General features: G+C 41.3%; 1 protein-coding gene across 8 annotated transcripts in view; it reads right to left on the bottom strand.

Moving 5' to 3' along the window:
- Nucleotides 1–11,377, bottom strand: part of VIT (vitrin) — a 53,730-nt gene extending 42,353 nt beyond the window's left edge. For 7 of the 8 annotated variants that reach the window (XM_088161357.1, XM_088161359.1, XM_088161360.1 and 4 more), the window contains exon 1: nt 11,158–11,377. The gene's annotated coding sequence lies outside the window, so the exon portion shown is untranslated. The remainder of the gene's footprint in view (nt 1–11,157) is intronic. The other variant, XM_014874553.2, reaches the window with a different exon arrangement.
- Nucleotides 11,378–12,453: the final 1,076 nt, after the last annotated feature.

Below are 12,453 nucleotides of genomic sequence, written 5' to 3'. Positions count from 1 at the left end.
AAACTTGGTTTTGCCACTATATTAATTTCTGCATTAGGCACTGGCATATCAGGAGACATGCAGAGACATCCTGTGACACAGCTCTGGTGACAGTACTCCAAGGGGTGGTCCTGGCCTTCAGACCTTGGGCTGTCACATGGGGAAATGCACAGGAGGATTTACACTGCTGACTATTAAGTATCAGGCATAGAAGCTCCAGGCTTTCTGTTGTGGGAAATCAATGTGCATTCATTGTATTGAATGCCTGGGTGTCACCTGATTTAAGCTGTGTGAGATCTCCTATGCTGTGCACTAGCATGGCATCTGCTTCTTCAGACTGGTAAAGGGAGCAACAGCTTGGAAAAAAGCAGTGGGTTTTTGTGTTTCTCTGGGAAGGGAAATCCATGCTTACAACAGACGTTTTAGTCTGTGTAGATCCACTGAGAGGTCAGTCATTGAGGGTGTTTGATCTGTAGATCAAGAATGTTACTTTGCTGTTAAATACAAAGCTGTACTTCCTTTGTTCCTTTACAAAATGAATAGATCACATTAAAGAAAACTAAAATTTTTCTACTTTGTATTAGTCTGGAGCATGAGTTTTGCTGAGATTTCTCCTAACCAGATTTCTATTAAGGCAGTATTTACAGTCCCAGTCAAACTGGGAAGTAGTGACTAGTCTCTATAAAATCTCCTAAACTGTATGCTAGATCTCTGTTTATCAGAGTGCATTTTCTCATCTGAATCTTTCAGACTGTCATAACAAAAGTTACCTTTATGCCAGAAAAGCTATTAAGTATGTGCATTACAGTAACATGTGCTTCAATTCCTGCTAAGTACAAATGTAGTAAGAAGTATCTCCTTCGGTGTTTTCTAGTGCTGCTGATATTTTACCTTTTAAAAAATCAAAGTCCTATTTGAAAGAATGTTGATTACTTTTTCCTGACCACAAACACTTGAAAACTCTTGAATGTTAGTGAAGAGACAAATTAGCAAGCTATTCTTTCTACGTATAAAGTAAGATTTTTATACTGACCTTTTATTAGCAACTTGACTTTTATAAAGATCTGAGAGAGCTGCTACCTACTATAAGCAAACAGATGGTTTAAATGCACATAAACTGTCACTGTATGGGAAACTGTAACATTTTCTGGAGGAAGTGCAGATTTTAAGTCCTTGATTTTTGGTGTCAGGCACTGCTGTCTGTTCCACGTGCAAGCTGAAATTCTTTGCTAGTGCCATGTGCTTTGCCTCTGCAGGAGTAAGCAGTTTATCTCCTGTAATCTCCTGTGCCACAGAAATTAATTTGTATACTCTCTTTGTACCACAATAGTGTGTGTCATTGTTTCCCTTTTCAAGGAGTTCTAATATCTCAGCAACACTGGCACCATAAAGAAAAATTGAAGTGCACTTTGTCTGAAAGCTATTTGAGCAAGTAGCATGGACTTAGCAGCATGATCTCTAAGCACTGTGGGCTGAGTTAAATATGTGCCCTTTATGGGAAAATCAAGTGAGCTTGGTGTAGGTGTGAGTAAATGGATTTGGATAAACAAGAGTTGTTCATTGTCTTCTAGACGAAAACATTTTAGATTTTTTTGGTTTCCTTTTTTTTTTTTTTTTTTTAAATATATTTTATTTTTTATTATTTTTTAACTCTTTCTTTGTTTCATGCTCATACTCTGTATCCATAGTATTGTACCTTGCTTGGCAGTGCAAGAACTGTTCATTTTGGAGCACATTAGGTAATATGACTAGCACTTGATTTAGTTTCACCCCTTTTCTTGCCAGAGGGATGAAGCTACATACCCTCAGTGCACTGCATTGCTCTGAAAGTTTGTACATAAAAAAACCCCGTATGTAAGGGGCTGTTTTCTGAAAAAATTGAGGTACTGAGTTTTGCTGAGACAGAAAGGTTGAACTGATAGCTATAGTTCATTTTAGAGGCTGACCTGGCCAGGTCACAAAATGTAAGATCCAAGGTGCTATTTTGTGAGGTGATCTTTGCATTGGAGGGTAGACTTTACTCTTTGTGTGGTTTGAAACAGAATGCAAGCATCCAGGAATTTAAAAATATCATAGACTTCATCACCTACTGCTATTAAAAAGGGTGAATGAATGCTCACCCCTTTTCCTTCATAGATGAAAGAACCCAAAAATGCTTCCTGGAAGCAAGGCTGAGCTTCAGAGCACTGTAGTACACTCTGTTTAATTACCCATTGTCTCAAAAAGCTGACAAGGAAACCCAAGCTTCTGTGGTTGCAGGTTTTCCTTGTGGCAGAGGGGTTGTAAGGAGTATCTCGTGTCACACATTCAGTGGTTGTGTGTTTAGTAAAATGAACAAGGACACCACTATTGAAGGAGTCTCTGGGCCTGGGGTCAGCTTAAGCTTTTCCCTTGGAGAGTCCTTGCATTACCATCCTCCTTTGCCTCCGAGCCACAGTAGCCACAGCCTGTTTGCCAGATGTTTTCCATGGCCATGTGAGTCCCACACCCAGGCAGTGAGGGTCCCCCACCTCCAGGGCAGCCACTCCTTGCTGCAGCCCTGTTGTTTGCACATTCAGATGGGGAAGAGGAGGCAGGGACATTCTGGCTCTCCTCTGCTCCCAGGCAAGAGGAAAGTCGGTCCTCTCCTCTCTTGCTTTCATTCTGACTCCACGTTTGTCATTTGTGGTTGCACAGGGCTCTTTCTTTGTCCCAGAAAATTGGTGTCTCCCAACCTTTTGTGCCCTGGAGTCTGATGGTGAGGGACTTCTTCAGTGACAAGGAGAACATGGGTCCAAACTCTCTGAGGCCATGGACAGTTATCTCTGACCAAGGGTTCTCACCACTTCCTCCTTACTGCAAGACTTTGATTGTTGTGGCTTCCACATAATGTTTTAAATGGTGCCTGCTCTGCTCTGTGAGATTTCTGATTCACAAGAGGGCTGTGGAGACTGCTGGAGCCAGTACCTCTTGCAGGGTAACTCTCAAGTCACTCTCAAGTCATTGAAGTGAGGTGGATTAAGAGGTCTGAATTCTACCTAAATTGCATTTTGGGCATAGGACTAATTTTTTTCCAAGGTGATTGAACAAATGTTTATATGCAGGCTGGCAAGAGGAATTTAGTTCAAAATAGCTCTCATTCAGGTAGGTATAATGAAGAGATGATATACCCAGAAATTTAGAGACAAATAGAAACATGCAAGCAGCCTTGTACTACTCATTTTGTGTTCATGCAATGCCCTGAAATTAAAACGTAAGGTTGGAGTAACAGTGATGATGACTTCTCTACTTTCCACAGAGCTCTTTCAGAAAGTAATTTAAGACTACAGTGTGATTTAACTTGCCAGACCTTTCTCAGAGCTTAAATAAAACAGCAATGATTATACATTTTCATCTGTCTCAGCAAGAAAACCATCAATTATGTTGGTCTGACCTGCCCCTTCCAGCAAAGGAAGAGATACATTTAGAATATGTCACCCACCCACAGAGAAAATATAATTTAGACTATCTGTATGATGATTTTGTTGGGGGCCATTCACTGTACTTTCCTGGTTTCTGCTAATTTGAATTAATTTTTCATTTTGATGCACAGCTTTCATGCCTCATTGGGAATTGCTCTTAGCTTAAACCTGTGAATCCCTGTCCATAAAACTTCCTCCCTCTGTTCTCCTCCCCACCATGTCTGCTCGTGTATCTGCCCCCCTCACTCTCAGGCAAACTTTTTCTACTTTTCTAATTTGACTACTATTTCTGCTTAACATCATTCAGACCCCAGGCAGGTGCCATCGATCTCTGGCACTCCCATTTTCCCAAGAAACAGAGGGCAGAGGAAAATACTTGCAATTCAGTAGTGCCGGAGGGCTGTGCTAGCTTTGTAGCATGAGATTTGTGGTGGCATTTCTTTCTTTTCTTTTTTTTTTTTTTTTTTTTTTTTTCCCCAGAAAATGTGCCATTTGCTATTTCCAACAAATGGTTTAAACAAGTCTAAGTGACTTTAAAGTGCAATACATGGTTTCTCAGATTGGATGCACAATAAAGAGCACTGAGTAACCGTGCTATTGTGATGCCTGCAAACTAAGAATTAGTGTCGTGTGTCAGAATTCCCCTGGAGGTACATAGTTAGTCTAAAAGCAAAGAATTTCTGTTAAAGGCACTGAAAAAACTGCACATAACCTTGGGGATGGTTTTGGAATTTCTGTAGCATGTTCAAACAAAACAACATATTTTTAGGTAGAAACTTAGATGCAGAAATTTAGAGAAACTTTAGGGTATTTACTCTCTGCTTAGAGCTACACATAACCCTTTACTACAAAAGTGAATTATGTGTCTGGATCAAAAGCCAAACTCATGCTCAAGCATGCAAGTAAATTTATACAACAGCTCACAGAAAACTTTTATTGATCCAGTATCTCCTACAGTTTGTATTGTTAGTGATGTCCCATGCCAAAGCCATGGACTGGTTGGATAAGGATTCGGAAAATATTTGCAATAAAAACAATATCCGGTACTACCCTTGCACGTGGCACTTATTTGAAGTAAGGCAGAAAGTGGTGAAATTAATTTATATCTAGTAATGACTTGACCAAGGAAGCATCTTTTACAAAAGGTCTTCAGTAAATCAGGAAGCATTACTTCTATTTGGAAATGTTTTCTCCAAGCCTTCTCCATTAACTATCTTTCTGATACCATTAGTTTAGAAAAAACTAACCTGCTCTAAAAGGGAGGTTGCTACCAAAGGCAAATCAGAAAACAACTCCGAACCACTTTCTGCCCCTGAGTCATCTTCTACTGCTGCTCTGTTGGGACCTCCAAATCACTTGTCTCCTTGCAGGGTCAGCTGCTGAGGGCCAGGATGCCCAGTCCCACATCCCAGGATGTTCTGCATGGCCACCCTCCCCAGCCAGTGCTCATTGCTGCTTTGGCTTTGCTGCAGGCTGTTCCAGTTGTATCCCTCCCAGCTGGTGCTGGTCTGCAGCCCACCTGCAACCCAGCAGGTGCTCTCAGGCTGAGGTCTCTCACCTGATGGGGCTGTTCTGGGGAACAGTTTGAAAACCTTGGACCTGTGAGTAGCCTTTCCATTCTTTAGTGACTGAAGAAGACACCTTGGGGCTCCAAGCTGCCTTTGGGAGGGAAGTGAGCTGGGGGTTAGAATGAGTGCCAGCATTATAAAAGAGGCTATTACTGGTAGTGCTGGTTTCCTGAAGACATGCTGTTGGTGGAGGTGCTGGTGAGAGACATGACATAGCAGGGCCAAGCTGTGCAGCCTTATGGAATGTGTGTTGGCAGCCCTTGGCAACTGGCAGGAGAGGTGTCTCTAACATATGGGTCATGTGGACAACATGGGGAATAGCTCAGCTTCGAAACTACATTCCCCAGCATCTGAGTGCCCTGGAGAGGAAATGAAGAGCTAGAAAACATGGTGGTGGAGAAAGAGGCCTTCAGAGACCTGTCCTGGATACTGTGACAATGTAGGTGCAGCCAGAAATTGCTGAGAAATGTGTCTCAGAACCAGGCTAACATTGTTTTCCTGATTTTGCATATTAGAATATTTTAAAACCTGCTGGTTTTGCATAGAGATGAATCACAGGATTCTGTTTCTGAGAAACCAAGATCAAAAAGGGAAACCACATGGACTGGAAGCAGGAACTTGTAATTTGTGGTCTTTTGTTTTGAAAACAAACTAAGCTTGAAGTCCTCGGTATTGCATAATCTACTTCCATGCTCAGGATTTGAACTCTGGCTTTAGGAGATTACCATAAGAGCTTCTACTTCAAATCTAATTATTGCCTAACCTATGTATTTCTTTCCATATACAGATTTCACCAATAAGAATAGAAGATGTAGACCACAGAAGACTGACTTTCTGACCCAAATTGCCACATATTTTGAGATGCAGTTTGGTGGAAAGGCTTTCTCCAAAACAGGGTGCAAGTAGGCTTTTCTGACTTATGTTATGCCAGTATTTGCCTTTGTAACATTTGTACCAAGTTGTTCCATTGGAACTACTCTAAACTTGTCTAACCTCTCACCCTCCTCATCTGGACATTCCTCTCCTTCCCATGTAGCCTCATTTCCAAACAGCCTCTTTCTTCCTGTGCTTCATGTCCTAAAATTTTTTCAACCAAGCCTAGAAGAACAAAATTCTCAAATGTGGAAGATGCATTTCAAAAGAGGTGAGAAGGATGGGCTCCCACCAAGGCAAGCAGGATGGACTTCCATCATCCTTAGCTGGCTGGCAGCTGTGAAAATACCCCTGTAGTCAGGGAGTCCTTACCCTTTTGTAGCTCTGACTCACTGAAGCTGTCCACAGCCAGAATACACAGCCCTGCTGCCAGCTTTCCTCTATGTCTCAGCCCTGTTCTATGGGCTGAAGGGTAAATGATGTATCTGGGGGAAACAAAAAAGAATGGAGCCTTCTGAGTCCCTAAAGGAACCTGGCAGGGAGATCGAGAGTCACAGACATGGCCGAGCCCAAACTTCCTTGGAAATGAGTGATTTTTGAGAGGTAAAAATTTCCACAGTTTTGTGTACAAGCCTGAAGGTGTTGGAAATCCCCAGATCATCCTGGTGGGGACATTAAAGCACTGCATGAAGCTACACAAGAACATTCAGAATTTTCCCGAAAATTTTGGCGCATGCGTAACTGTCACTTGGCAATTCCGTGCTTTTTTTTCATATGAAACAAGCTGCCAGCTGAAGGACTGTTGGCTGCTGTGTTACATGTGTTACATTTACAAAGATATTTTATAAGGTGATAGGCTGACTAACAGTCTGCAAACGCAAACTGAGTGTATTTTTTATATCTGTGTCTATGGGATGTTCTTTAGAATGAGGCACATTGAGGATAACTGACACAGATTGTGTTCTTAATGTGCCACTGACCTCTTAATGCACTCTGAAGCTCTGGAGATAAAGCAAAGGTGAGATGGACTTTATGGGTGCTAGAAAGTCAGTTCAGCCACTACAGCAAGACTGATGCTGTAAGAGCTGCTTAAACCTAGATAATTTGAATGAACCAGAGATGGTTATAAATACTGTTCCGAATGTGAGTGTGTTTCCTGTTCAGGATATGTGATATAGATTTGGGTGTTCTGCTTTAAAAGGGAAGGAAAAAGCTGCAGATGGTGGATTATTTTTGTGGGGTTTTTTTTGTTTTGTTTTGTTTCTTTTTTATTGTTGTTGTTGTTTTGTTTTGTTTTTTAAATTGAAATGAATCTTCCTGAGAAATATTGATGCTTCCAAGGCGTTGGGAAATTTTCGTTCTGATCAACAATTTCTGGTTTTTTTTCCAGGCCTCAGTCACTGAAAAATGGGCCCAAAGAGGAAAGGCAGCCCAAGGCAACCCAGCCACGTCCTGCTGCAGAGGAGAACAGAGAAGATAGCAAGAGACGAGGGTGAGCTGGCTGCAGAAAGAGGGAGTGGGCTCTGTTCTCTGCTGGCAGGGCACCTGCAGAGGGTGTGGTAGCAGCCCTCAGACACCACTAAATGTAGAGCTGCCCCAGAACAGAGCTAGGTGCAGAATGTTTGCAGAGCCCAGAGCAAATACTTGGGTAGCTAGCCCATGAGTGCCACGCTGCCAGGACTGCCCAAACCTGGCACCTCCTGGTGTTTGCCAGGGCAGCTGTACCCACACAAGCTGCAATCACAGCTGGGCAGTACAGATACCCCATAGATGCCTTTGGAACCTACACATTTCACTAGATCCTGATTTGTCTGTGGGCCACAGAGCTGGAAGAAAAGTTCATCAGCAATACATGCTCCTGTTTTATCTGAACAAGTCCCTTCACATCCCTCTTTTTTTTTTTTTTTTTTTTTCCATCAGCTTGCTATCCACAGGGCATTATCACGAGTCAGCACAAAGCAGTTTTACTCCAGCCCTGTGTGCTCACAGCGGTGCCTGCAGCCCCTTTGGGCTGGGGGCTTACAGAGTTCACAAGGGCGATGCAGGCTCTGGCAGGACAGACACACAGAGTTTAATTTACTAACAGAGATACAATCTAAACAGCTACAGATTTTCTGGGCATTTCTGTGCCTTTCTGAGCCTCTTGTGTGGCAGTGGGAAGCTGTGCTGCCTGTGCAGCATTTACCCAGGTTTTCCAAGAAGGAAATGTGCAGCAAATAAAGGGACTGGGATGCACAAGAGTGGCAGCTGCTTTAGGACTGTTAGAGAGGCTCTTTTACAGACGAATGAACCGTCAATTTGTAGTAAGACATTGTTTTCTAAACATAGCATGAAAACTGTTATCTTGCCTGGCTGGTCATTAGAAGAGAGATAATTACAGTCTCTGTGCGACAGCCGGGCCCAGAACAGGGGCTGCATTGTCCCAGGTCCCAGCTGAGCTCCAGCACAGGCTCCCCAGGCAGCCCTGGGACAAGGGGGCTCCTTGTGCCCCGGCAAGTTCAAAAGAGGAATTCAAGTGCTCTAAGTAGGTGTTAAGCACCTATTTCTCTCTCCGACTCTGGACTTAAAAATCTACTCCACAAGAGAAAGATGTGGAGGACAGACCCGTGACTACAGTAGCTGCATCCTCCCTGGCTTTTTATACAATACATATGATTATTATTTTTATTTTGTTAAGAACAAAACAAAACAAAAAAAAAACCCACCCCAAACCATCAGTTTTGCAGTTCTGTGTTTCTGTTTTTCGACACAGATTAATGGGATCTGTATGATGGACAGGTTTTTAGAAGGAAGGACATATTGTATGTTCAGTGTCCACTTCCTGAGCCCTGAATGAGAAACCTGAACCTCAGCTGATGCTGCTGCAGGTTGGAGGAGCCCTGGTGTGTACCCAGAGCTTCGGGGGGGCAGAACATCCCTCCAGGACTGCCGGGAAATCCCAACTTTTGTTTTTCCTTACCCATCCAGAAAAGACACTGCCACCCCAGCCAATTGCAATGGGCCAGCACACACCTCGCTGCTCTAGCCCTGCCCATGCCAGTCCCACTCTTCATGGGCAGTTCATGCCTATGAGTGCCACAGCATCTTTTTTTTCAGGAATACAGTCATAGTTACAGGTAGTAAACTGAGCTATCACTTTTTCTTGCTCATTTCTTCCAGGTGCCTTAAATGACTTACCTATCAACACTTAAACTGAAAGAGAGTAGGTTTAGATTAGATATTTGGAAGAAATTCTTCACTGTGAGGGTGCTGAGGCACTGCCACAGCTTGTCCAGAGAAATTGTGGATGTCACATGAAGTGTTTTCTGACTAGAGCTTTATTTGTGGTTCAGAGGGAAAAGGGAAAAAGTTCAAAATTCTCCAGGCAGATCAGATACAGCCAAGTTTTTGATGCCATTGTTACATAAACTTCAGGTTTATTTTTAGCAATGTTTTCTAAGAAGCAATGGCCAGAAATAATAGATAATTCTGATGTTTCACATTAAGAAATTGGCCTGTTTTTCAGCTTCTGTGTTCACGCTGTGGCTCAGATAGTCCCCTTTTAGAAATACTCCAATTAATTTTGACAAAAAGGAGTGCAATTTTTTCCTGCTACTTCTGTAAAATCAGTAACTGGGTGAAAAGGGAACACCTTGTTAATGCCTCCTCTAAAGGAAAGGCTTCTGTAGGATCTCATGCTTGTTAGACAAAAAAGAATCCACGTGGATTATATTTCTTTCATTCCACGTGTGAGGAAACCTGGTGTAGCTAGTAAAACTGCTTGGTTCAACCAGTCAGTGGTAAGTGCTGTAATTATACCACTAGGGAAAAAAGTGTCTTATGTTAAGTAAAGGTAGGAACAATTAAAGACCAAGTTAAGAACATAACATTACTACTACAGGTGGAAACACAGTATTTGCAAAAGGTTTATTCTTAAAAATATACTTTTAATGTCCTGAATAACTAAAAGGCAGGAAGCCCTTTTTATCATCCCAGTGAAACAACTCAAAGGATTAAGTAAAACATGCAAGCAAAATAAGCCTGTTTAATATAAGATATTAACTTAGTATTTGAAAATTAATGTGTTTGTAATGGAGTTATTTTTGCTTGAATTCTCTTTGCATCTCTGAAAGAGATCAGTCTTAGAGCCATGACTGTCATTCAAGTGATGAACTGAGTAAAGTCTGAAGAAGATGGTAACACAGAAAAACATAAGATTTTCTTTGAGTGTAGACAAATGCAAAGTGTTTTTAACTTCAGAGTGTATATAGGAAAACACAAGCTATAAACATATACAACTCCATGGCTTTTCTCAGTAAAATATATTTTAAAAGACATCTACACAAAATTTTCTCTGTGTGTGTTTTCTTGTTTTGATGTTTTGTTTAAATTTTGGAGAGGGTAGAGAAAAAACAATGTGCTCTGAGGAGAACTTGCCTCTGTAATATGTAATTTTGCTTTCTGCTCTGAATGCGGTGTAGTTCCCGTAAACTCTAGGAACAAAATATTAACTAGAGTTTATATTTAGCTTGGGGCATTTGGTTCATGTTTGTACTAGTTGGAGAGAAATCACATTTTGAAGAGACTTATCAGGACTCTAATCTCTCTGCAGAGAGCTGAGCGGCTGTGGCAGGCTTGACAATGCTATTCATTTTTGGAGCCTCACCACCAAAACAAGCACTCAGCACAAAAGGATGTGTAGTGTCTAGGCTACTGTACTGTTCATACATCTGCATCTATCCATTACCAGGAGACTTCACACCACATAAACACACATCACTGGAATAATGCCATATTCCATTCTGTGCCTTTGAGATTAGTGCTCCCCAGTGTCAGGTAGTGTTTATTAATGAAACAACACACACCTTTCTATTGATCAAAAAGACTTTGTGAAAAAGGCTTGAAACCAAAACTGTTTTAAACTGAGGAACAAGTTGCATTGTCTATCACAAACTGTTTGAACAGAAGGCTTGAATATGTCTATTGGTGTGTGGCTTATATACACCATTCTTTATCACATAGTTAAGCCCTTGCTGTTCAGGCAGTGAGTATATGTGTCCACTTTAACAGTAGGGGCTTAATACTTTCATAAATACTTTATGAAGTATATATGAGTAAAGTACAGTTTCATTCTACATTTATGTCTTCACCTTCTTAGGTCTTTGATCCTAAGCACACAGCTGGAATGCTAAATAAAACATTATGTCCCTACAGTTTCTCAGCAGTGAAAACATTTAACTATTATCAACAGGCAAAAAATACAACTTCCCCCTCTCCCCCCCTAAATGAATATAGGAGAAAAACAACATCAGAATTACCTTGCTTGAGGTGTGCAACTTTTTATTCCTTTTCTCCACACTGTATGAAAGTGGTTTTTTTTCCAAGCTTTTCTGTACCCCAAACTCCAGCCAACATTATTCTAGAGAAGGAGAGGCAGGCAGCAGAGGGAGGCCTGGACACCTTTTTTCTTTCAGAGAGGAGCTAATCAAACATTCCCATCAAGCTCCGAGCTCTGTGAAAGGCACATTGCTCTCTTTCCCCCCCCTCCCTCCCTCTGCTCCTCTCTCCCTCTCTGTCTCTCTCTCTCTGTCTTTCCCTTTCCCTCCCGCACACACAGACGTACAGAGCTCCTTACACTGATTTAGCAGCCGAATTAGGCGGTCCTATTTTAAATATACGTTCCCTCCCACATATTTTTGGTAGGGATTTCTATGCTCCTTTTGCACTAGCCTGTCAGATTTGTCAAGTTTTTTCTCTTTTGTGAAGTGAAGCTTTACTCAACTGATGTTGTGGCTCATTTTTTTCAGTCTCCCCATGCATTTCAGCACAGTAGTGAAATGACTAGAACTAGTAGATGAGAGTAAACCACACAGCCTTTAAGATTTTAGCTACCAGATTAGTTAGATGCAGATCAGGTTTAAAGAGAAAAAATATCTTTTGAAAAGACAGACTGTGATGCCTTTACTTACGTGAATAGCATCGTATTCCCCCAGCAGTTTCCCTGAAGTCAAAGGATTAGTGACAGAATAACTCTGCGAGTCTGGGCACAGAGAAATAAAAGTATGGCATGAGGGTTCTTTCTGATGAAGTTGGATGTGAGAATTTAGTTAAATGCTCTCAAAGGCTAATACACACTTGTTAAGTGGGACCTGGCCAAATGAAATATACAGAAGGACTAATTTCTTTAAGTATCTGTACACAGATCTCCTAAAATTCTTGGGTAACTTTAAGAAGAAAAATGTATTGAGATTATCAAGATCATAGCATTTACAAGATTATCACAGAAAGTGCGGGTGTCATATTCCAGGATACTAGAATGTAAACTTATAATTTGCTATTCCATCTAGGGATTCAGAATTTTATAGATAACATCCATGGGTGAACATGCACTGTTTAATCTACGATAATTATGGATGAAATAAAAATCTAGTATACAGGAGACTGACTTCAAAACACACATTAGAAAGACATATAATTCCTGATATAACAATCTCCTAAATGTGTTTAGTTCAAAGGGAAAGTGGTTACCTGGTTCTTGTAAATATCTACTCCAGTACCTGTAGTAACTGTGTAACAGCTCAGCATATTAAAAAACAGTACAATATCAAAAGCTT

This window comes from Sturnus vulgaris, chromosome 3 (genome assembly GCF_052056855.1).
Source record: "Sturnus vulgaris isolate bStuVul1 chromosome 3, bStuVul1.hap1, whole genome shotgun sequence".
NCBI lineage: Eukaryota > Metazoa > Chordata > Aves > Passeriformes > Sturnidae > Sturnus > Sturnus vulgaris.
The sequence above is the reverse complement of the archived record's forward strand: the minus strand, read 5'-3'. Positions and strand labels throughout refer to the sequence as shown.